The sequence below is a fragment of the Diplotaxodon limnothrissa genome, linkage group LG3 (genome assembly GCF_057381915.1).
Source record: "Diplotaxodon limnothrissa isolate DT_005_m linkage group LG3, D_limnothrissa_male_GT1.1, whole genome shotgun sequence".
NCBI classification, from domain to species: domain Eukaryota; kingdom Metazoa; phylum Chordata; class Actinopteri; order Cichliformes; family Cichlidae; genus Diplotaxodon; species Diplotaxodon limnothrissa.
The window spans coordinates 69,325,360-69,348,424 of NC_140598.1; the positions used below are offsets into that span (position 1 = coordinate 69,325,360).

The window sequence follows — 23,065 nt, forward strand, 5'->3', positions numbered from 1 at the left end:
CTGGATAAAGCGGATGAAGATGGATGGATGGATGGATTAATAAAATGATTAAAAAGCAGAGCTCAGAGTGGTAGAATGGTCAAACATGGATCCACGGGTGGTTCAACTGCATTTGGTGACGTGACTAAAGCAAATCTTTCAAATAATCCCACCATCAACGGGATGTTGTCTCCTTTACTACGGTTACTTTACTTGGTCACCGTGTGAATTTCTTTGAAATGAACCAAATTCTTTTATTTGTTGGTTGTTGCATATTTAACCTCTACAGTCAGGAAAGGAGGACATGAGGCCTCAACAATGTTGGGTTGTAGCTGTGGTTCAGGTTAGAGTGAGTGTCCATGGAATAAATGTAAGTCAGTGAACTGGAAACATGAGTGTGTTCAAACTTTGTTTTCCTTTTTATAATGAGTCTAATCAAAGGTGGACAGAAGTATCTCCACTTTGACTTTTCTGTGTCACCATCAGAGCTTCTGCACAGTGTGGAGAAAGATCCAGAAGCAGAGCTGGACTGCAGACAGCCAGTCAGAGCAGCTGTGTACAAAGTAAGACTGAACATCTGTCTGCTGATGGACTCATTTCTGAAAACTGGACTTCTTGTGTTGTTCAGACATTGAAGAGTTTTCTTTCTCTTTAGTCTCATTGTTTTTCTTTCTTTCAGCAGATGTTGGTCTGCAGGAGGTTTTAGATGAACATAAGATCAGTCTGAGAAGGAGATGTGAACGTGTGACTGAAGGAAGTGATGAAACAGGAAGTAGAACCCTCCTCAACAGGATCTACACTGAGCTCTACATCACAGAGGGACAGAGTGAAGAGGTTCATACCCAACATGAGGTGAGGCAGCTGGAGACAGCTTCCAAGATGGACGCCCTCCATGACGCTCCAATCAGGTGCCAGGACATCTTTAAAGCCTTACCTGACCAACAGAGACCTATCAGAGTGGTTCTGACCAACGGCGTGGCTGGTGTTGGAAAAACCTTCTCAGTGCAGAAGTTCACTCTGGACTGGGCAGAGGGCTTGGAGAACCAACATGTCAGTGTGGTGGTTCTGCTTTCATTCAGGGAGCTGAACCTGATCAGAGATGAGCAGTACAGTCTTCTGGAGCTGCTCCATGTTTTCCATCCAACATTACAGAAGGTCACAGCAGAGAAGCTGGCTGTCTCTCAGCTTTTGTTCATCTTTGACGGCCTGGATGAAAGCAGACTTTCATTGGATTTCACCAACAGGAAGCTGCTGTCTGATGTCACACAGAAGTCATCAGTCAGCCAGCTGCTGACAAACCTCATCCAGGGGAATCTGCTTCCCTCGGTTCTCGTCTGGATAACTTCCCGACCCGCAGCAGCCAATCAGATCCCTCCTACATGTGTTGACAGGCTAACAGAAGTACGAGGCTTCACTGACGCCCAGAAGGAGGAGTACTTCAGGAGGAGATTCAGTGATGAAGAGCTGTCCAGCAGAATCATCTCCCACATGAAGACATCCAGGAGCCTCCACATCATGTGTAGTATCCCAGTCTTCTGCTGGATCACTGCTACAGTTCTGGAACACATGTTGACTACAGAGCAGAGAGGAGAGCTGCCCAAGACCCTGACTGACATGTACTCACACTTCCTGCTGGTTCAGACAAAGAGGAAGAAGAACAAGTACCATGAGGGACATGAGACGAGTCCACAGGAGCTGATGGAGGCTGACAGGGAAGTTCTTCTGAAGCTGGGGAGGCTGGCGTTTGAACACCTGGAGAAAGGAAACATCATGTTCTACCAAGAAGACCTGGAGCAGTGTGGTCTGGATGTGACAGAGGCCTCAGTGTACTCAGGAGTTTGTACAGAGATCTTCAAAAGAGAGTGTGTGATCTTCCAGAAACCAGTCTACTGCTTTGTTCATCTGAGCATTCAGGAGTTTCTGGCTGCTGTCTACATGTTCCACTGTCACACCAACAGGAAGACAGAGGTGCAGAGGGACTTTTTGGGAAAAGAATACAACGAGTCCTCTCTGGATGATTTCCTTAAACGAGTCATGGAGAAATCCCTCCAGAGTGAAAATGGCCACCTGGACCTGTTTGTTCGCTTCCTTCATGGCCTCTGTCTGGAGTCCAACCAGAGACTCTTAGGAGGTCTGCTGGGCCAGACAGAGAACAGTCCAGGAACCATCCAGAGAGTCATCAATAACCTGAAGAAGATGAACAGTTATGGAATCTCTCCTGACAGAACCATCAACATCTTCCACTGTCTGATGGAGATGAACGACCTCTCATTATTTCCGGAGATCCAAGAGTTCTTGAAGTCAGAGAACAGATCAAAGAAGGAACTCTCTGACATCCATTGCTCAGCTCTGGCCTTCATGCTGCAGATGTCAGAGGAGGTTCTGGATGAGTTGGACCTGCAGAAGTACAAAACATCAGTGTCGGGATGACAGAGACTGATTCCAGCTGTGAGGAACTGCAGAAAGGCTGGGTGAGTCCAGATGTGATCATTAACATCATTGATCAGTGTAGGTTAGTAGTTTAATTTTGAAAATAAAATCAGATTGTAACCACAAAGTGTTTGTGTCCGTACGCTGCAACCTTCCACACCATTCCTTTATTGTACAGACTCAGCAGCAGCTCCATGGATCCCAAATCCAGGAGTGGAGAACAGATTTGAAGTGTGTCACATCCATGCAGTCACAGCTGTTTCCACCATGTTTCCACTGATATTAATCCTGTTCAATGACACGTTTCATATCAGTGAATATGTTCTTTAGGACGTCCACTGACATGTTTAAGTGTCCTGCTGGAAATCACTCAAATCATCCATGAAATCCATGAAAAATCCTTTTAGTGTTTCTAACTTCAGCCTCTGTCCTCTCTCTCTCTCCATCCTCCTCACTGCTTCTTTCACTGATAATCACACAAACATCGTATTCAGCTACAAAATAACACAATAATATCATCTGATGATCATTATTATAAGAGCAGGATCCATATTTGATATCAGAGTAACACACTGCTTGGTTATGTGCAGTCATCATCAGTGACTGTGGGTCAAACAGAAGCTCTCTGATTGGTTGCTGACCTTGGTCACCTGTCCACTCTCACCTGTTTGTGTTTGCTCTCTCTTTGCTGTCTCCATCCTCTCTCTCCTTTCTCTCCCTCTCTGTCTTTGTACCGTCACTCAGGTCCAATGGAAACAGTGACATTTACAAACCAATCAAAGACAAACTGATCCATGTCAGGTTATAACAATATTCAAAGTGAATACAGGCTGCTGCTGGACACAGACAGGTAACATCATTGTGACTTGCTGTCACCTGGATCTGGACTCATAAACACTGAAGCCCTGAACAGGAATACAAATCATTTTCTGCCAACTAGCGACACAGCAGCAGATAATGGCTCAGAAAGCTAAAATGAGCCAATCATTTCTGTGTTTAGTTCCCCTGAAATCAGATCTGATATCAGCAGCTCTGAGTTCATTCATCATTATTGTCCAGTGATGAGATTTCTGCTCCGTTTGGTAACAGTCAGCAGGTTTTTCCTGCGTGTGGACGTGAACAGTCGTACCTGACAGCAGGTAGCAAACAGAGATCATCTTTCCAGCTGGAACTCTTCACTGAGCTGAACTCATTCAAAATGTTCTGGAGTCAAAATAGGAAACAGTCCAAATGTGTGTCTTCACTCTGACTCTGGATCAGATCTCAGTGACAGACTGTGGACATTATGGAAGCCTAAATGTGACACCATCTTCCTCCTTCATCTGCAGATTAAAGCCAAACAAAGATGCTCATTAAAAGTCTGCAGGTCTGAGAGAGACTCAATCGTTGTGTCATGTCAAACACAGTAAGAGGAGCTGAAGCACAGATGTGAAGAGCAGATTCATCAGATTATGACCTCACTCTGTTTTGTCTTCATATACATTCAGTCTGTGTTTATAATGCAGATTTTCTGCTTTTATAATAACACATTTTATATTTTCTATCATCACAGACTGACTCAGTGTCGACTCTCAGAGTCTCACTTTGAAGTTGTGGCCTCAGCTCTGAAGTCCAACCCCTCCCATCTGACAGAGCTGGACATGAGTAACAACTACAAGCTGCAGGATTCAGCATTGAAGCTTCTGTGTGCTGGACTGGAGAGTCCAAACTGTCGACTGGAGACTCTGAGGTGAGTTCACTGACTGCGGCTGTTGTTGTTTTTCTATATTTCAGGTCTTTGATTGATGTTTGAAACTTTCTTTAGTTCCTAAATGTTCAGGATGTGTCTGAAGACAAATGTGAAGAAGTTTGAGTGCTTTCAGAAATGTTGTCTTTCCAAACGACTGAACAACAGTTTTTCCTTTTGGCTCCAAACAGAAGTGACAGACTTGAGCAGGGTTCATTTAAAGGCTGACAGAAGTGGAGTGGTGACGGGGAGATGTTTGACAGGACAGTGTTTCAGCCTCCACAGGTTCATGTTGTGCTCCATCAGTCAGTGAAGATGAAGTCAGTGCTGATGAGGCTGTAGAGTGTGTGAGGGATGTGAATGAGGATGATGAAGATCTGATGATAGCAGATAAAAACAGGCTGCAGAGACTTTGAGCCATACAGGGCACACAGTGTGTGTACAGAACAGCTGAAATCATTATGGAGGCCTCACTGGGATATGGAAGCATCACAGTACAGCTTCAGTGAAGCATTAAAGTCTCTGATATGAGATGAGAAATGAAGCAGCCAGAGCTTTTTCATGAGTGGAAATCCACTGTGACTGTGAGCTGCTGCTACAGCCTCCAGATTAGCCAGCAGCTCATCCTGCTCAACATTTTCTCACCAACTTTAATGGAAGTGTGATGTTTTCAGCTGGAGTGATGGTCAGGGTGGCCTCCCTCTCCTCTTCTTCTCCTCTTCCTCTTTCATTTGTAAAGCCACTTCTGCTGCTTTCATTCATTTGGAAGTCCTGTAGCTGAGTTTGGGAGAGACTAACAGCCTCGGCAGCAGAGGGGAGAAAGGCTGTAACACCACCACTTTACTCTGTTCTACCTGTCACATCATTTTATCAGGAAACAAATATGCTCATGTTTTTACTATGTTTGTCTTGAAGATGTAAGAAGATCACATGGTGCTTTTTATTGTGTTGGTTTGTTTCCTGTCTCTTGGATGGAGCCCAGCTGTGCGTGGCCCCTGGGCCTGTGGTCAGAGTGTGTGCTGGATAATCCGGCCCAGGATGAGGCCAAACTGACATGGGATGAAATGTCTGTCACATAATTGAGCTTAGTGTAGTTTCATTTCTGCACAATTTAAAAACAACCAAAACTTTGTTCTGTCTTTTCTATGTTATACTGTAGACTTTCTTTGATACTGTGTCCAAAAGGAGCAGCTTTTACTTTGAAGGGGAAGCGTCTCTGTTTCCTCTTCAGGTTGGATGATGGAAGCAAATTAGTGTGTGATGTTCTTTCAGTGTTGCACTTTGTAGACGCTCCCTGAGCACTGGTCTCACAGCCAGCTGCACATAGAGACCAGTGTTGTTAGTCCAGGTCAGAAGATGACTTGTTGGAATGAAAATGAGCTTGTAGTTTGTCTGCTTTAATAATGTGACTGGAAAAAGGTGTTGGACTTCAAATATGTCCATTTCTTTCACACTTCACCTTTAAAAGTGAAGCCTTGTGGTTCCTGGAAGGAAAAACACGACTTTTTCAAGTCTTTGTCCTGTTTTTATGAGAAATGTACGACTTTAATGGGAAACATTCAGAGTTTTTTCTCTTGTTGTGTTTGTTTGAAGCTGCTTCCTGTTGGCTTCAGCTGTTTGGAGTTTCCATTTTCTAAACTTCTACATTCTGAACCTTCTTCAGCTCTGAACAGATGATGAAACACTGAATAATTTCAAGCTCACACTTTGTCTAATAAACTTACATCTTTCATTCTTTATACAGATTGAGGAGCTGTGGTTTGTCAGAGATCAGCTGTGATTATCTGGCAGCAGCACTGAAGTCCAACCCCTCCCATCTGAGAGAGCTTGACTTGACCTACAGCGACAACCTGCAGGATTCAGGAGTGAAGCATCTGTGTGGTTTTCTGGAGAGTCCAGGATGTGGACTTGAAACTCTGAGGTCAGTCAGCATGTTTTAGTTGTGCTGAGATGAATATGATGTGAAAGTTGTGCTGACACTAAACTGCAGACATCAGGCTGATATTATACTGATCCACACTGAGGATCTTCATGGTAAAGTCTGTTTTCTTCTTCTCTGGTTTAGTCCATTGACTGCAGCAGAACAATATTCACATTTCAAACAGTGAGACTCAACGTATGGCCCGCGGCCCACACGCGGCCTGCCCACCTTTCCTGATTCAGAGAGAGGGGACCCTGATTAACCTTCAAAATCTTCTGCAGTCTATCAAAAACTGAAGCAAACCATGAATCAACATGTGAACATGAGCTGATGCTGCTGAAGTGAAGCAAAGTTACAGAGGTTTGATTACAGACACAGCTGAGAGTTTGTAATCTGTCATCATTTTAAAAGGTTTAAATTTCTTCAGTATTGAACAGCAGAAATTAGGCTTTGTTTTGGGAGGCCGACAGCAGTGAACACAACAGCAGACTGGTGCGTAATAAGCAGTGAATAATGCAGGAAACAGATTTTTGAAGGTAAACTGTTCTTGAAGTACACTGAGAGAGAGAGAGCTGTGTATATATGTATATCGCCCCAAAGATGATTAGGTTTCAAAAATACCTCAAAGCTTTGACATTAAGAAATGGTAAACATGCACAGTTTGGTGAAGCATTTTTATTCCTGTAAAGGAATCACAAAGTTTCACTATGGATTTGTAAATTGAATCATCACCAAGTCTGAGTTGAAAGTGAAATGCTGGTAGGTGCTTGTATATGCATTTTTTAGTCTACATGTAAATGTTCTCACCATGCATGGCATGGCAAGCTTAGTTGTCCAGGGCTTATTTGTCAGTTAAGTACTACACATGTGTGTGTTTGCAGACTGAAACCAAATGAGAATTAGACTTGACAATGTTATCTTCTAGCCGTCCATTCAAGACAAGCGTGAACCACACTTTCTACCTATTTTTTTCCCCCTTTTTAAAAAAAAAAACTTTTACTGTCCACTCATATGACTAAATTACAGTTTTAATGCTGCCTCGTCAATAAACTAGCTTTAGGATCCAGTCTGGCAATTGTCTTATTTATAACAGGTGAGAGAAAATATTTAATTGTCAGGGTAAACAGTAGGAACAGCAAACTAACATCTGCCTTTCCCAGCATCACGTCTTATTGGGGTTAAGCCCTGAAAGTTTTCCCACAAAGTCCCAAATCTTTGACAAAGTACAAATACGTCTTTGCTTACTTTATTAGAGTTACTTGATTATTGAATACTGTTGTTGTTGTTGTTGTTGTTGTTGTTGTTGTTGTTGTTGTTTATCCTACATATATTTTTAACGTATGTGTACTTTTTGCTCCTTACATTGTCAAAAATGCTCTCTACTTTAGTTTCATTTGAGTTGTTGTTGTTGTTGTTGTTGCACATCACTGTGTGCCATCAAACATTAAGCTAAATGGAGAGAACAATAACACATAAAAGATTATCACAGGCACAACCATACAGTATATTTACATATCATTTATAGGGCTATACTGAGGGGTTTTAAGCGAGCTAGAAAAAGTGCAGATGTCCCAAAATTGTTGCTGTGGTACTTCAGCAAGCGCTGCAGAAAAGCAGCATGCATAAAGGGAGTAAAACACTGTAGCATGTAATTTCAACATATCTAACAGCTCAACAAATATCAAAAATCACTCAAACGGTTTCTGTGCACTTTCACACAGTGTGTCTGGGAGAGGAAAGAGTGAGAAATAACTTTACTGGTGAAAGATGTAAGAAACACAGGGCAGGAAGGGAAGAAGAGGGGTAATATTTAAAAGTAAGGCACTTTATTGGTGGGAGCCGGTTTAGTTCGCCATCTGATCAGCCGACCATATGGCGTAAAGCAGCCACCCCGGGTTTGAATCTGACCCGCAGCCCTTTGCCTCATGTCTTCCCCTCTCTGGCAAACTGAAAATTACTCAGATTGGGTCTATATGAATTATTTTGATAAACTATGTATTTTTGTTTGTCAAACACCCTGCAGGCCATGTCTCAGAGTATTACACACCTTGTGCTTTTGGGCACTCCAGTGATGTTGCAGCTCTGAAATATGGCCAAACTGGTGGCAAGTGGCATCTTGGCAGCTGCACGCTTGACTTTTCTCAGTTCATGGGCAGTTATTTTGTGTCTTGGTTTTTCCACACGCTTCTTGCGACCCTGTTGACTATTTTGAATGAAACGCTTGATTGTTCGATGATCACGCTTCAGAAGCTTTGCAATTTTGAGACTGCTGCATCCCTCTGCAAGATATCTCACTATTTTTGACTTTTCTGAGCCTGTCAAGTCCTTCTTTTGACCCATTTTGCCAAAGGAAAGGAAGTTGCCTAATAATTATGCACACCTGATATAGGGTGTTGATGTCATTAGACCACACCCCTTCTCATTACAGAGATGCACATCACCTAATATGTTTAATTGGTAGTAGGCTTTTGAGCCTATACAGCTTGGAGTAAGACAACATGCATGAAGAGGATGATGTGGACAAAATACTCATTTGCCTAATAATTCTGCACTCCCTGTATTGCTAATACAATCATATGGCACACTGACTTCTGAGGACATTTTAGATGCACTCATCATCAGAAAGGTTGCCTACCCCTGCTCTAAGGCATCTGGACAGATCTGTTTACTTACACTTATTGACAGGAGTTGAATGGTGCAGACTTTGGGTTGGTTGGCTGATTTGTCAACACAGATCTGAATTTGTATGTTTGCAGTGGATTAGTTTTTTTGTTTTGGTTTTTTGCAATAAAATGACATGAAATTTGTACTTTAGAAGAGTCTTTACAACAGATTATGTAATTTGGTTAAATGAGCATCTGTCATTACACTCAACTGACTATTGTTTGACTAATAAATAATGCATGTTAACTGAGTTCTCATGTGCCACCCAGTGCACCCAGAGAGAAGTCCATTAAGACAATTCAGCAGGAGATCCGCTCAGTTATCAGACAGATAACAGATATTTACATTTTATGGAGAAAACATAAAAACTTTTTTTACTGTTAAACATAGAATAGAATAGAATTCAACTTTATTGTCATTGCACATGCACAGGTACAGGGCAACGAAATGCAGTTTGCATCCATCCAGAAGTGCTTTAGTGATATAGATATATTACAATATATATTAGCAATAATATAGATATGTGAGTATATTACAGAAATGGGTCTATTATGTTATAATGTACACGGTATGAAGTATGTTGTGAATATTCATAACTATAAGTATGTACAGGCTGTAGTGAGTACAAGCTATGAACAGGATATAAATCTGAAAAACTATACAGAATATGAAATAAATAACTTTACAGAAACCTGAGATACACAGCTATACAGAAATGGGAACTATGCAAGTTGTAAACAGTTGTAGGATTAAAAATTATCGTATTTTACAGAATGATTATTTACACAGAGCTATACAGTAGTGCAGTTAAGATAAGTGAGATATGTGGATAATTCTACAGAGGCTATATAAAGTGCTGGTGGTTGTGAGTGGTGGTTCAGTCCATGTTATTGTGTGTTTGAGGGTACAGTTGTCCATTGTGGGTGTGTGTATGTTCAGTCCATGTGTTAACGTGGGTCAGATGTCAGGAGGCAGAGTTCAGGAGTCTGACAGCTGTGGGGAAGAAGCTGTTCCGGTACTTGGTGGTCTTAGTCCGGAGGCTCCTGTGGCGCCTCCCAGAGGGCAGGAGGGTGAAGAGTCCATGTGATGGGTGACTGGGGTCTTTGATGATTTTCCCAGCCCTTTTCAGACACCGCTTCCTGTAGATGTCTTTTATGGCAGGAAGTGGTGCTCCGGCGATGCGCTGGGCAGTTTTCACGACCCTCTGCAACGCCTTCCGGTCCGAGGCAGAGCAGTTCCCGTACCAGACTGTTATACAGTTGGTCAGGATGCTCTCGATGGTGCAACGATAGAAGTTCACCAGGATGTCTGAGGACAGGTGGTTGTTCCTCAGAGTCCTCAAGAAGAAGAGGCGCTGGTGAGCCTTCTTGACCAGCTTGGAGCAGTTGGTCGTCCAGGTAAGATCCTCGGAGATGTGGACTCCCAGGAACTTGAAGCTGCTCACACGCTCCACAGCCGTCCCCTTAATGTGGATGGGTGGATGTGGGTCAGCATTCCTCCTGTAGTCCACGATGAGCTCCTTGGTCTTCTCGGTGTTAAGCAGCAGGTTGTTTGTGTCGCACCACTCAGCCAGACGATCAATTCAAAACATCAATTTAGAGTAAACTTTTGTTTTAGATAAATGTTGAAATATCTTTGGAATTAGTTAAATGTCAGAATTAAAAGAGGGAGCTGTCTATTTTAATCACTTTGATCAAATGTAGGAGCACATGTACACTAAGTTTATTGTTAATTAATAAGAAACTCCAGACGATTCCATTCTGAGCTGAAGAAGCTTCTGATAGGTTAGTAGAGTCCATGTGAGTAAGTTGGTGGCACAGCTGTGGATGCATATAAGGCAAAACACAGAGCCTGTTTCTGTGACATGTGAAAATCAAGAGATGTCAACCAAAACACCAGGAAAAGAACTGTGGAGCTCCATAAGTGTGGCTCAGTTTGAATACAATTTGGTGCCATTTACAATTAGGAAATACAGACAGTTTCTCTCTTCACTCTTAAAGTTAACAAATACGTTTTTTATATTTATCAATCTAAAAAAATAAACATTTAGTCTGATTTGATGTTACAATTAAAAAAGTGTTTTTATCTGAAGAGTTTGTAAATATCTGTATATTTGATGATTGTCAGCACAAAGAGGGAGAGAGAGGAACAGAGATGAACAAGAGCAGGTGAGACAGACATGTTAGTCAAATGGTTGTTTAGCAAAAGTATCACTGTATCATAGGTCCTCATGTATCTCGTACCCAGTGTTTCTTTTTAGGTTTGTTACTTTTCAAATTCTACATTTATTAAGTTCTGCAGGCTTGTTTGCACAACAAGGCTAAATGATTATATAAACTTTTCTCAGTCTAAATATTGTACTTTGGTAGAATTAAAAAACAAGTGTAGTGCAGGTCTATGATGATTTTTAGTGCTACTATCATCTAGTTCTGATTCTGTCTTGGTTAAGTCCCAAGTAGTCCTGATTTTGTGATTTTTGAACTGTTGTAGTCCTGTTTTGGTTCTGGGTCTGGTTGAATTGGGGTTTAGTCCTCGTGTCTTGATACAGCCCTGACCTTGTTCTGCCTTGCTGCTTAATTAAATAACTAGTTTAAGGTGTCCTGCACATGTGATATATATTTTTCCCTATATGAAGTCATTCTTTTTTTTTGAACAAAACTCAAAACAGAGCCTATTAATCTTTCAGTCATTTCTACCCCCCCCAAAAAAAAAATCCCACATGCATACGACCCTTTAGGGCTAAGCCCCGCGTGTTTCAAATGTCTGGCTCCGCCTCTGAGCCTAGCACTGCGCCCCTGTTCTTTTTGTTGGGCGAGGTTCGTGTGGAGCGCTGTAACAATGGAGGCGGGACACGATGATGCTCGCCTCGCGCTCCTGCACCAGGTGAGCAGAGCTGCTGCACTCCGGTGTTCCAGCTGCAGCTTCTCTCTTCACACGCTTTGAGGTGGACAAACTGTCCTGCTACTCTGGGTGGCTGTAGCTCAGGTGGCAGAGCAGGTCAGCCACTAATCAGAAGGTCGGTGGTTCGATCCTGGCTGCCTCCTGGCTGCCTCCTGGCTGCATGCCAAATATCCTTGGGCAAGATACTAACCCTGTGTTTGCCTACTGGTGGTGGTCAGAGGGCCCCAGTGTCCGGCAGCCTCGCCTCTGTCAGTGCGCCCCAGGGCAGCTGTGGCTATAATGTAGCTTGCCATCGCCAGTGTGTGAATGTGTGTGTGAATGGGTGAATGACTGAATGTAGTGTGAAGCGCTTTGGGGTCCTTAGGGACTAGAAAAGCGCTATACAAATGCAGGCCATTTACCAGGCCATTTACTCCACAAGCACAGCCTCTGACGTCGTGGTGTTGCTGGCCTTAAAGTGGGTGCAGACCCTTCCACACCTGCTGTGTATGGTTGTCATTGTAGTGGGCCTCAGTCCTCCCCTTATCCTCAGCATCTCTGCTGCCTGTCGTCAGGTCAAGTCTGAAAGTGAAAGCGTAAAACCTGAGACGGTCCAAAGATTGGTGCAGATCCCACATCGGTCAGGGGATTCCTGATGACACGTGCGCGGGCTCGCTACTTCCTGCTGTGAGTCATATCTGTGAGCGTCTTCTTTTACTCGCTGAAAGCTGCAGGTCTGTTTCGGGAGCTGAAAGTGCTCCCTCAGGCTCACACAGGAGTTCACAGCTTCACTGTGGTGATTCACGGCTTCAGACGTTAGACTGAGCCCTGCCAGCCCGGAGGAAGCATCTGTGCTAAAGTTCCAGTGTCTCTGTGAATCAGCCAGAACCAAAACGATGAGTCTTTTCTGTCCTGATCGAACTTGTTTGTTTCAGACGCTCCGCTGCTTCAGACCAACGGGAAGCTCCCCCTGTGGTTCAAGAAGCTGGTCAGTCTCCGGCCTCTAACCCTCAGCTCATCAATCTGCTCGCAGATAATGATCGACCACGCTATAGAGTGTGTGTGTGTGTGTGTGTGTGTTCAGCAAGGACAGGGCGGAGCCTCCTCCACCATCCAATCGGAGAGCGAGCCTTGTCAAGTGGGCAGTCGGTGGGCGAAGCCGATTAACCCTTTGACCTTCTGCTGCAACTTCTCTCCGAGTCCCAACAACAGCCAGGGGGGGGGGAGGAGGAGGAGGAGGAGGAAGAAGAGGAGGGTTTCCACCCTCAGAGTCTGGAGTGTGTGCTGGAGGAGGAAGAGGTAAGGACCAGGCTGCCGGATCAATGAATATCAATATTGAGTATTTTTTTTTGTTTTTTTTGTTTACTGTAAATCTCAACCATTACAATCTGTGATGGTGGTGGGTGTGGCTTCTTCATGTCGAGATGGCCAAAGCTTGAAGTTTGAGTAATTGGTTAATGAGGTTGTGGTGGCTGAAATGTGGGCAGAGTCTGACTGACTGTGATGTTCAGGTGCTGCAGACAGCAGGTGGAGAGCAGAACACCTTCATCCTGTATCCTAGCAACACCACGGTCACCCTTGAAAGGTGAGGGTTACACATGACAATGATGATGCTGCTGTTTTCATGAAGTCTGTTTTTGAAACGCTCCGATGTTTGTCTTCAGCGAGTTTGAGGTGGAGGGTGTTCCCGTTCCACAGCAGTCACTGAGCCAGCTGGAGGTCAGAGGTCAAGGGGAGGAGCCTGTGGTGCGGACTCAGCTGAGTCCAGACTCCGCCTGTTCTGAGGGATCAGCAGGAAGTCTGGAGCAGCAGCATGACCCAGGTCAGAGTTTAACCCTTTACAGGAAGCTCAAAACAGAGCCTCACTCCCCCAGGGGTGAGTTTCAAAATAAAAGCCCACAGAACAATATCAGATTAAAATAAATCAATTAATATCAGGTTAAAATAGGAAAAGTTCCCTAAACACTAAATGACTGGAATCCTTAGATGCTAGCTTTTCAAAAATAAAAGTCCCTCAGGTTAAGGAATGCTTTAGTGTCGGCTTTACATGATAAAATCCTTCACCTGCACTATATCCAAAGACAATAACTTAGCCCTAAGCATATGTATATCGCCCCAAAGATGATTAGGTTTCAAAAATACCTCAAAGCTTTGACATTAAGAAATGGTAAACATGCACAGTTTGGTGAAGCATTTTTATTCCTGTAAAGGAATCACAAAGTTTCACTATGGATTTGTAAATTGAATCATCACCAAGTCTGAGTTGAAAGTGAAATGCTGGTAGGTGCTTGTATATGCATTTTTTAGTCTACATGTAAATGTTCTCACCATGCATGGCATGGCAAGCTTAGTTGTCCAGGGCTTATTTGTCAGTTAAGTACTACACATGTGTGTGTGTTTGCAGACTGAAACCAAATGAGAATTAGACTTGACAATGTTATCTTCTAGCTGTCCATTCAAGACAAGCGTCAACCACACTTTCTACCTATTTTTTCCCCCTTTTTTTAAAAAAAACCTTTTACTGTCCACTCATATGACTAAATTACAGTTTTAATGCTGCCTCGTCAATAAACTAGCTTTAGGATCCAGTCTGGCAATTGTCTTATTTATAATAATAGAGCCACAGCTCCTTATTATTAGTAACCAGTGTGACCGAATGTTGTATTCATTGTAACCAGTGACATCTGCGCTCAACTTATGCCATCTCTGGTTAGCATTACGCATCATGGTGCAAAAATGTGCTTCAGTGGGAATGTGTTTAGAATTTTGGAAAAAGAATAAATGAGATTTGCAAATTGCGTGTGTGGAACCTGTTTAAGGTTTTGCCAAGGGAGTGATTGAGTAAATGAATGTCTCCAGGCCACTGAGCATTTGGTTCAGAGAATACGAATTAGAGTTTCAGCATTTCAGAAAATCTCTAAAAGTCCTGCACATGGCCATTTATAGCGAGACACATAAATATAAATTCTGCCAGAGCACAAAGAGAACTCTAGCACTGTTATATCTACACAACCCACCTTTACTGTCAAAGTGCCCTTAGGCAGGGCATCTCAGAGGGGAAAAACACTTCACAGAGATTGGTTATTACAGACGGAGAGCGAGCAGCAGAAGACAGGAAAACAGTAAGACAGGAAATCTAGCACTTTAAAAGACACTGATGTTGATTCAGTGCCTATCAGTGCAACCAGCAGTTCCACTCGGGGCCATAACAAGTGCAGGAAGCCTGTTTGGAGTGATGTGCATTTGCTCCTCCTGAGTGTCACAATCAAGCAAAAGAGAAAAGTATATGATGTTTTGTGCGGGAAGGAATACAACTCCCACGCGTGAGAAGCACCTCTTCCTCTCCGTCTGCATTGTACTGGCTTCAGCTCCTGCTGTCTTCACCGTCTCCCTCCCTTCATCCCCTTAAGCTCTCTATCGGTTCGCTTCATGACTAATGCTGCACTCTCATTACCCAGAGTCCTGCTGTCGACTCGCCCGCGTCTTCATCCTCTCCCTCGCTCATTGCTAGCGTTCTCAGTTATTGCTTTTGCTGTTTTGTATTTCCATTCTTTCTTCAGCTGTCACTCTCTCAGAGACTGACACTCACACACAGACTGAGATGCTGAGAGCAGCGTCACTTTTTTTTTCCAGAAAAGACAAACCCAGTGTTTGAAAACAAAAAAATGGAGCCTGGAATGAAAGTAGGTCTCATTATGATGTATTCTTCCGCTTTGAGAGGACAGTCATGAGCAGTTGTGAAATATTGAGATGGATATGCAGCCTTCTGAAGCACATTGATACCATTAACTCAGATTTATGTAGCCCACTAAAAGCTCTTAAATTTGACTACTGATAGAATGTATTGTTCAGTCAAACAGCTGAACAATGTCGCTCTTAGATTCTCTTAGAGACCGCCGTAAATGGAACAGACGCAGTGTTCAGGAGACTTAATTAAAACAAAGACAAACTGAATTGTTTTAAGGAAACGATCGGGGTTGGAATTAAACCCTGTGTGTTTGTATTTGGTCCTTTTGACGTGATCCTAACCTCAAGCACAAAAAACTATTTTTTTTAAAAGTTTTGATGCAAGTTAAGATTATTAGAATTAGAGATTGAAACTTTGAAATGTAAACTGACATCATAATCACAGGCTGAACAAATGGTGTCTCTTGGAAGTAGCTGTGAAGTATTTGGTATTCTTGGAAAGTCATTGAAGAAAACAAAGATGAACAAAGCTGTCAACATCTCTGCGGGTGTGACAGCGATGCCACTGGACAAGCTTTCTGTTATTTTCACAGCCTGACTTTATGAGGACATGATCTGATTGTACATGTTGACACTTGAGCCCATACAATATGGAAAACGAGAGGAAATCATAGGGTGCATAAATAAATGGTTTCCCCGAGTGGGTTTGTAGTGCCCAATAATTTGAATCAGTGTTGATGTGTTGTTGTTGTTTTTCATTTTGCATATATTTTGCATTTTAAATACAGTACTCAGCAAAGCACAATTATGTCAGTAAAACAAAAAAAGTCATAATTGTGTGTGTAGTCATAATTAAACCTGTTAGAAATGATCATAGACAGAAGTAGCTTAAAGCAAAGCTATAACTACATAAGCAAACACAGTGACACAATCATTGCACATTCAAAATCATAGATACAGCCAGTTTCAGTACAAAAGTTAGCACAGGGTCAACATTGCAATGAAATGCATTTGACAGCAGCAGACAGTCACTCAGCAGTACAGTGTAGTACAGTAGTTTCATTGAACCACCAAATAAACAGCTCTTTCTGGTCAAACACATGAAGCACTTTTGCTACAATTTTGTTTGTATTTAACAAAATAGAAACGCAGACGTAACATTAGTTTTTGACTGCAAGTGAAAATAGTTTTCTTTCCAAATAAATCTGTCGCTGAACTAACACAGCCCTCAACACGTTTGCACTCTCGTTACCTCGGTCAGGTCGGCGGCTCTGAATCGTGGTAAGTAAACTCTGGCTAATACGTGGGGTCCGTGTGGGGCTCGTAGCCGCGAACTAGCTTCACTGTCTGGGTCAACTTTGCTAGCGAGAGACAGAGTGAGGCGTTGAAAGGCTGCTCCAGCAGAACTTTATTGTTTCGGAGGAAAACAGGAACACAGTGTACAGTCGAGTCTTAACAGCTTACTTACAGCTGGGCTCGTCAGGCTCTCTGTTTGGCTGCAGTGGTTATTATTATATTTACATGCTTCCAGCTCCCGTTTCTGCTCGGTGACAGCTCGTACTTTTCGACTTTCCTTTTTCTCCCTCCCTCACACTCACACAGCGGGAGGGGCGGTCCCACACGTTCTCCCTGCTGCACGGACTACACCACCCATGAGGCCACAGTCTTAAAGGGCCATGCCTGTAACACTCTGCCGTCGTATTAAATCATTTTTCGTATAATAATTAAAAAAAAAAATTTCTTCACATCAATATGCGGGCCGCAAGTAGAAGTGACGTGGGCCGCAAATGGCCCACGGGCCACGAGTTTGAGACCCCGGATCTACACAATAATGCACTTTTGTCAGAACCACTTAGTTACACAAGGTGTCTTTTGAATCAAGATCAGGCTCTTCCTGCTTTGCTGAGGTTGGAATATGTTCACTCTGGGTTTGTGTGAGGATACTGGCTGTGCAGATGCTCGCTAAGAGGCAGAGTTGGCAATAGTACAGTCATTCTGTACTTAAGTAGAAATACAAATACTACTGTTGAAAAATACTCAAGTAAACAGTTGAAGTACTGTTTCAACCTCTTTACTCAAGTAAAAGTAGAAAGTACCAGCTCTGAAATGCACTGAAGCTAAGAACGTAAAAGGAGCTCTTTGGAGGAGCCGTGTGCTGTATTAACACAAGGATACAATAATATTAGTAGATGGGAACACAAACTTTACTCTAACTTTTTTTCTAATTATAAGAATAAGAAGGAAAAATAAAACATACATTTCTATTTTCTGTTGTCTACGTTGTACAGCTTGACTTTGCCTCTAAACAAGAATATTTGTGCAGTCGAGGGTTAAAGTGGGGTTCAGCAGGTGGGGGGACCCTAAAATTGGTCGTAGTGGAAAAGAATCACAACTCACAATAATTTCTATTGAGAGCTCCAGTAGATTTTCTTAGTGTGCCAGCTGTGATCAGCTGACCTGCTGCTCTCTGTGGATGTACACCTGAATTCAACCAGATGTGAGCAGATGTTTCATTTCCATGGTTCAGTAAACACATTAGACACTTTAAAGTTGGTATGAAGGGAAAATTCAGTCAATGAATCTCAGCATCATCAGCAAAAATCATATGAATCCCTCCTACTCTTGATGTAAGCTGACTGTGAGCATGAAACCACGGCCACTGTGCACCAGTCACAGACTGGTCTTTACTCTTTCCATCACAGTGCAGCAAACTAACCTGTTTATCCTGCACTAAACTGCAGAGGAGTTCAATGCAAGCCTTAAGCAAGCCTTAAATAACACAATTAGTCTACCTCAGTTTGATTTGCACACACTGTTACATGCACAGAACCAATATCTGATTTTAAAACATGAGGACTTGCATGCAAGTTCTACATTTCCAGTTCATCAAACACCACTGAGCAGTCTTTACCTTCTTCCTCTCTTCTTCCTCTCCTATCTTTCTTATCTTTCTCCATCTCAGAGTGAAGTTAGCTCTCTTTCTTTTCTCTCGCTGTGAACTACAGCAGCTGGACCTTTAGCTAGCAACACACAGTTTGTGTGTTTGCTGATGTTTGTTGAGCTGACATTTGAAATGATCTGCCACTTTACGTGGGCTCCTCTGCAGTAGGGCTAACTAGACCCTGAAATAACGCAACTTACCCTGCACACCTGCAGTCGTTCTGGTGTTTGTTTGTTTTTATAAATCCCTGCTGTTTTGATTTTCACATTTACCATCACCCTGACAAGTTTTGGCTCCACAACTAATTTTTGTTTGCGAATACAGAATTAGGAATTTGGCCAGCATGCCTGTTTTTTCCTGATCATAATAATAATTCAATATTGACAGACCACTTTTTAAAACACAATAAACAAAGAGACTGTAAATGGAAAACAATTACTGTATAGCAATAAATAAGTAAAACCACAAACCTACATAACAACAGGAAGCATTTGAGAAAGCAAACAAAAACTTTTTTTTTTGCTGACACTCACAATATGGCTGCGCAGTACATTTAGATTTTCCAACCAGCCACTGTTAGTCTAACAACAGTGGATCCACGTGATGTAAGACACACCACAGCATCTAAATGGATAAACAGCTGTTACCATATCCTCCTGAGACCCAGCCTGTTCATGTATGTCCTCTGTAGTGGACACACATCCCCAAAAAGTCAGACTGAAAGATTTTTCCCCTTTCGTGGAGGATAAGTTAATAAATGACCAGATACACAAACTAGTAAAAGCTGGTCAACCTTCCTGCTTGTTATTTTATTTCTGGGAAATGGAAACTTTCACACCTAGTTCAGCTATGGTATAAGTCTCATGTCCTGGGTCACTTCCTTTACAAGATCTTAGGAAACCTGACTTCTGAGCCTGCACTTCCAGGCCGTGGCCACTGAGAGTCAAACTCACTCGAGATTTGTAGTAGACACACCTGTGGTGTCAAGATGAAAATTCTACATCACCTTGTTCATAACTTATCACATACGCAAGATCTTCAGAAAACTTGACCTCTGACCTTGTATCAATTTAAGTACCTGCCTTCGCGAGTTGTCACATTCACAAAATTTTCAGAAAACCTGATCTCTGACTTTGACCTTGAGGCCGAGCTCACTGAAATCCAACCCCGTCCTAGATTTTAAGTTGAAGAACCCATAAAATGAATTTGAAATTCCCACGTCACGTTGATCTAGCCTCCCTGACAGTGGGACGACAACACCCCACCGGCTGAGTGGGTAAAAAGGCGCCACCTACTCAGCAATTGTGATTACCAAGATTATTATTTCTGAAACGACATTTAAAGAAAGCAGACGTCTAAATGAAGTCATGCAAAAATAATGTATGATGGAAGCCAATGCAAAAGACTCACAGATGACAAATGACAACTGCTCAACCTTATTGGTCGAAAGTTCAAGAAAAAATATTACTAAAAATACAAAAATATTTATTAAATTTCTGAGCAGGTGAGCAGTAACCAATCCCAAAGTCCCACACTTTAATGCAAATGGATGTAAAGTGCCGACCATGGCAACAAATGCCCTTCACAGGTTAACTGAGTGACAAACCGCTACACTGAAATCATCCAAAAATAATAATTCTCCCCCGACGAGAACAGCCAGCAGTAACGTGTTTACCTAGAAAAACACCATTTACTAAATGAGCAGGAGACAGCGTTACAGTGTTTGTTATGTCAGATATGATCTTCATGGCCTGACTGCGACTGAATAAATTATATTACAGTTATCATCTTTGCCACTGTGTAGCTAACTCGTGGTTTATTACTATGCATGTGACAATTCTGCAAAATATATCGTTCGGTTCAACAGCTCCATCATGCCTGTAAAATGTGAGAAGATGGAAGCACAACACAGAATAATCAATACATGTTTCTGTTATGATACATTTCAGATTTAGCAGCTTCACGCGTGTTTCTTCTCTGCGATTGGGGTCATTTACATGTAGCATTTCTTTAGAAAATAGTCACATTTTTCAACATCTTCTGGCATCTCCACTCTGATGATATGGTTTGACATACGTGTACATGATTTGAAAATAAAACCTATTAAACATCAGTCTGCTAACAGTGCTGGACCAGCCGCTGCTGGACCAGCCGCTGCTGGACCAGCCGCTGCTGGACCAGCAGCGGCTGCATGTTAGGCATGTGAGTCTTCTCTTGGTCTTTTATTGAATTTCTAAAGATTGTCTTGACTTTCAAACATTCAGATCTGTCTTTCATTTTCTTCTTGAAACCTCATGAACGGTGACCTAAAAACTCTGGAACATGGTTTGAAACACTGAAATTGTTTCAGCTGAAACTGGCAAAGTCATACGTGCGTGTGTGTGTGTCACAGGTGATATGGTGTCACTAGTCCGGTCATCATGTTTAGGCTCATTCACGCCAAAATGATTTAGGCTAAATCTTTAAAACAGTGTCATTGCACACACTTTTCAATCACACAAATGCAGGATTAACTATTTGCAGTATCTTATCTGATTTATTATGAGAATGTCATGCCTGATCATTTGTACCCACACCATCAAAAATGGGGGCAAAAGGGAGGAGATCGCGTTTAATCGATTATAACACGAGGTCAGAAATATAAGTGCTGACATGAGTAGTGTCCACAGAAACCTCTGAGTCTCAGCTAAAAGCTCATGTAAACCATTTCTACAAACACCAAACAAAGCAAAGACACCAAACAGTTAAAAGAGCAGTTACGTCACCATGAATCTGTGGACAGGTAATATCCATATTTTGATTTATGATGTTCTGGAGTTAAATGGGAACCAAAGCATATTTTCAAAGGTGTTATATGCTATAAAATACTTTGAAAAATTAGGTGAGGGAAATGAAAAAGACATTTTTCTATGTTTGAGTCACAGTAACTTTGACATAGTAACATCTGCAGTAATATTTACAGCTCTGATGACATCTCACCAGCGTTAGCTTTATTTTGACACCAAGACTGTTTACACAGAGTTTGTAATTGCAGAGAAATACATTTATTTTGGTCATTTCATTTTGGAGCAGGAAGCTCACCCTTCTTGTTATACCCTTTAGATGAATACAGAGTTTTTTAATTAAATACATATTCTTTAAATAATGTTCCCTTTTATAAAAAGTAGGATCATTAAAAAAACAAAACATTTATTATAGCTCTGTCACGCAGAAAAAAGCTGTCTTTTTTCTGTGGTCTGTTATATAACATTAGGGGTGTTCGTGGCAATTAACTTTTTAATCGACTAAGCAGGTCAAGTAAGAAACACTTAAATATTAAGTTAAATTTGAAAACTGTTTAAAAAAAATATATATATCCCCATTCCACATTCCAGAATGTCATGTGACAACCTGATTGGCTTAGGAGTGATGATGTCACAAGGAAGTTTTTCCTTAAATAGGGGTGACAAACAGCAATTTTTAGTTCGTTACTTCGCAGCCTTCGTGTTCGCAGCTTTCAAACGTTCACTACAGAAACATTCGGAAACCTCTCAGAGTCATCGGATACAAACGCCAGCATGTATCCAAGATTACGGCAACCGAGACAAAACGATTACGCCGCCTCTCCTTCCTTGCGTGGCCGGCCAACTTCTCCAAATGGCCTCTTATCCACCCAAAGGGCATTACAGGAGAGTAGGAGTGAAAACAACCATCTCCAGAACAAAATTCAACAACTTGAAAAAGAAAAAGTTCACCTGGAGAAGAAGTGCTTACAAATGGAAGCACAAAACAAACACCTGGAAGAAACACTACAGCGCCAGCCCGACATCAACATTATTAATGAGGGCTGGGGGATCAAGTTTGCTCAAGCCAGAGAGCAGATTGTATTCCTCATCAAAGAAAACAAGCAAAAGAGCGCTGAAGTGAAAGAAATGTCCGAGCAGCTTCAAGGCAGGAAAGCCACGATTGATAAGCTAGAGTGGGATCTCCAATACATGGACCAACAGAATCACCTGCTCCAAAGAAAGCTTGATGAAGCTGAAGAAAAAAATAAAGACCTTCTTCAAGAGAAGGAGCAACAGCAAGAAAGACTGTCAGAAGAAAAGTGCACTATCAAGGACTTTGAGAGTAAAAATCAAAAGTTGCAAGGATTCTGTAATGAACTGAAGGTCAAAACAAGTGAGCTGCAGGGAGAAAAGGAAACTCTGGAAAAACGATGCTCACAGATGCAAAAAAGGATCGATCAAATGGCCAAAAACAACTCAGAGCTCATTAAGGGGATATTGTTGGAATTCAACAACTTGAAGCGGGAAAACACAGAAATGCAGGCGCAAAAGCAAAAGCAAGACAAAATGCATGAAGACCTGCAGTGTACGCTCCGCGACACCCAGAAAAGAAATGAGCAGCTAGAAGGCCTGCACAAAGAAGATCAAGTGAGAAATGCAGACCTGCAGAAGGCAAAGCTGACACAGGAGGCAACATCCAAAGAGCTCAAAGAACAGCTTGAAGAAACACGAGCAACATTAGAACAGGTGGAACAAACATGCAAGAAACTTGAGGAGCAAAACACCGAAACCATCCATGAGTTGAGAACCCTCATCCTGGAGAAAAAGGGGCTCGTGGAAAAGTCCATGAAAAAGAAGAAAAGATTCTTCAGCTTTTTCCGGAAGAGGGACAATACTGCTTCTTCAACTGATGTAGCCTCGTCTTGCTCCACCTCTGTTCACCCCCCCAACCAGTCCCGGCAGTTGACTGCCCCCTCCTGAGCCTGGTTCTGCCGGAGGTTTCTGCCCGTTTAAAGGCAGTTTTTCCTCCCCACTGTCGCCTAGTGCTTGCTCAGAGGGGATTGTTGGGGTTT

General features: G+C 42.3%; 1 pseudogene across 1 annotated transcript in view; it reads left to right on the forward strand.

The window, feature by feature from the left end:
- Positions 1 to 23,065, forward strand: part of LOC146637670 (protein NLRC3-like) — a 468,635-nt pseudogene that overhangs the window by 5,848 nt on the left and 439,722 nt on the right. The window contains exons 3-6 of the transcript XR_014905464.1: positions 466 to 542; positions 659 to 2,450; positions 3,962 to 4,138; positions 5,880 to 6,056. The product of XR_014905464.1 is annotated as a protein NLRC3-like (transcript). The remainder of the gene's footprint in view (positions 1 to 465; positions 543 to 658; positions 2,451 to 3,961; positions 4,139 to 5,879; positions 6,057 to 23,065) is intronic.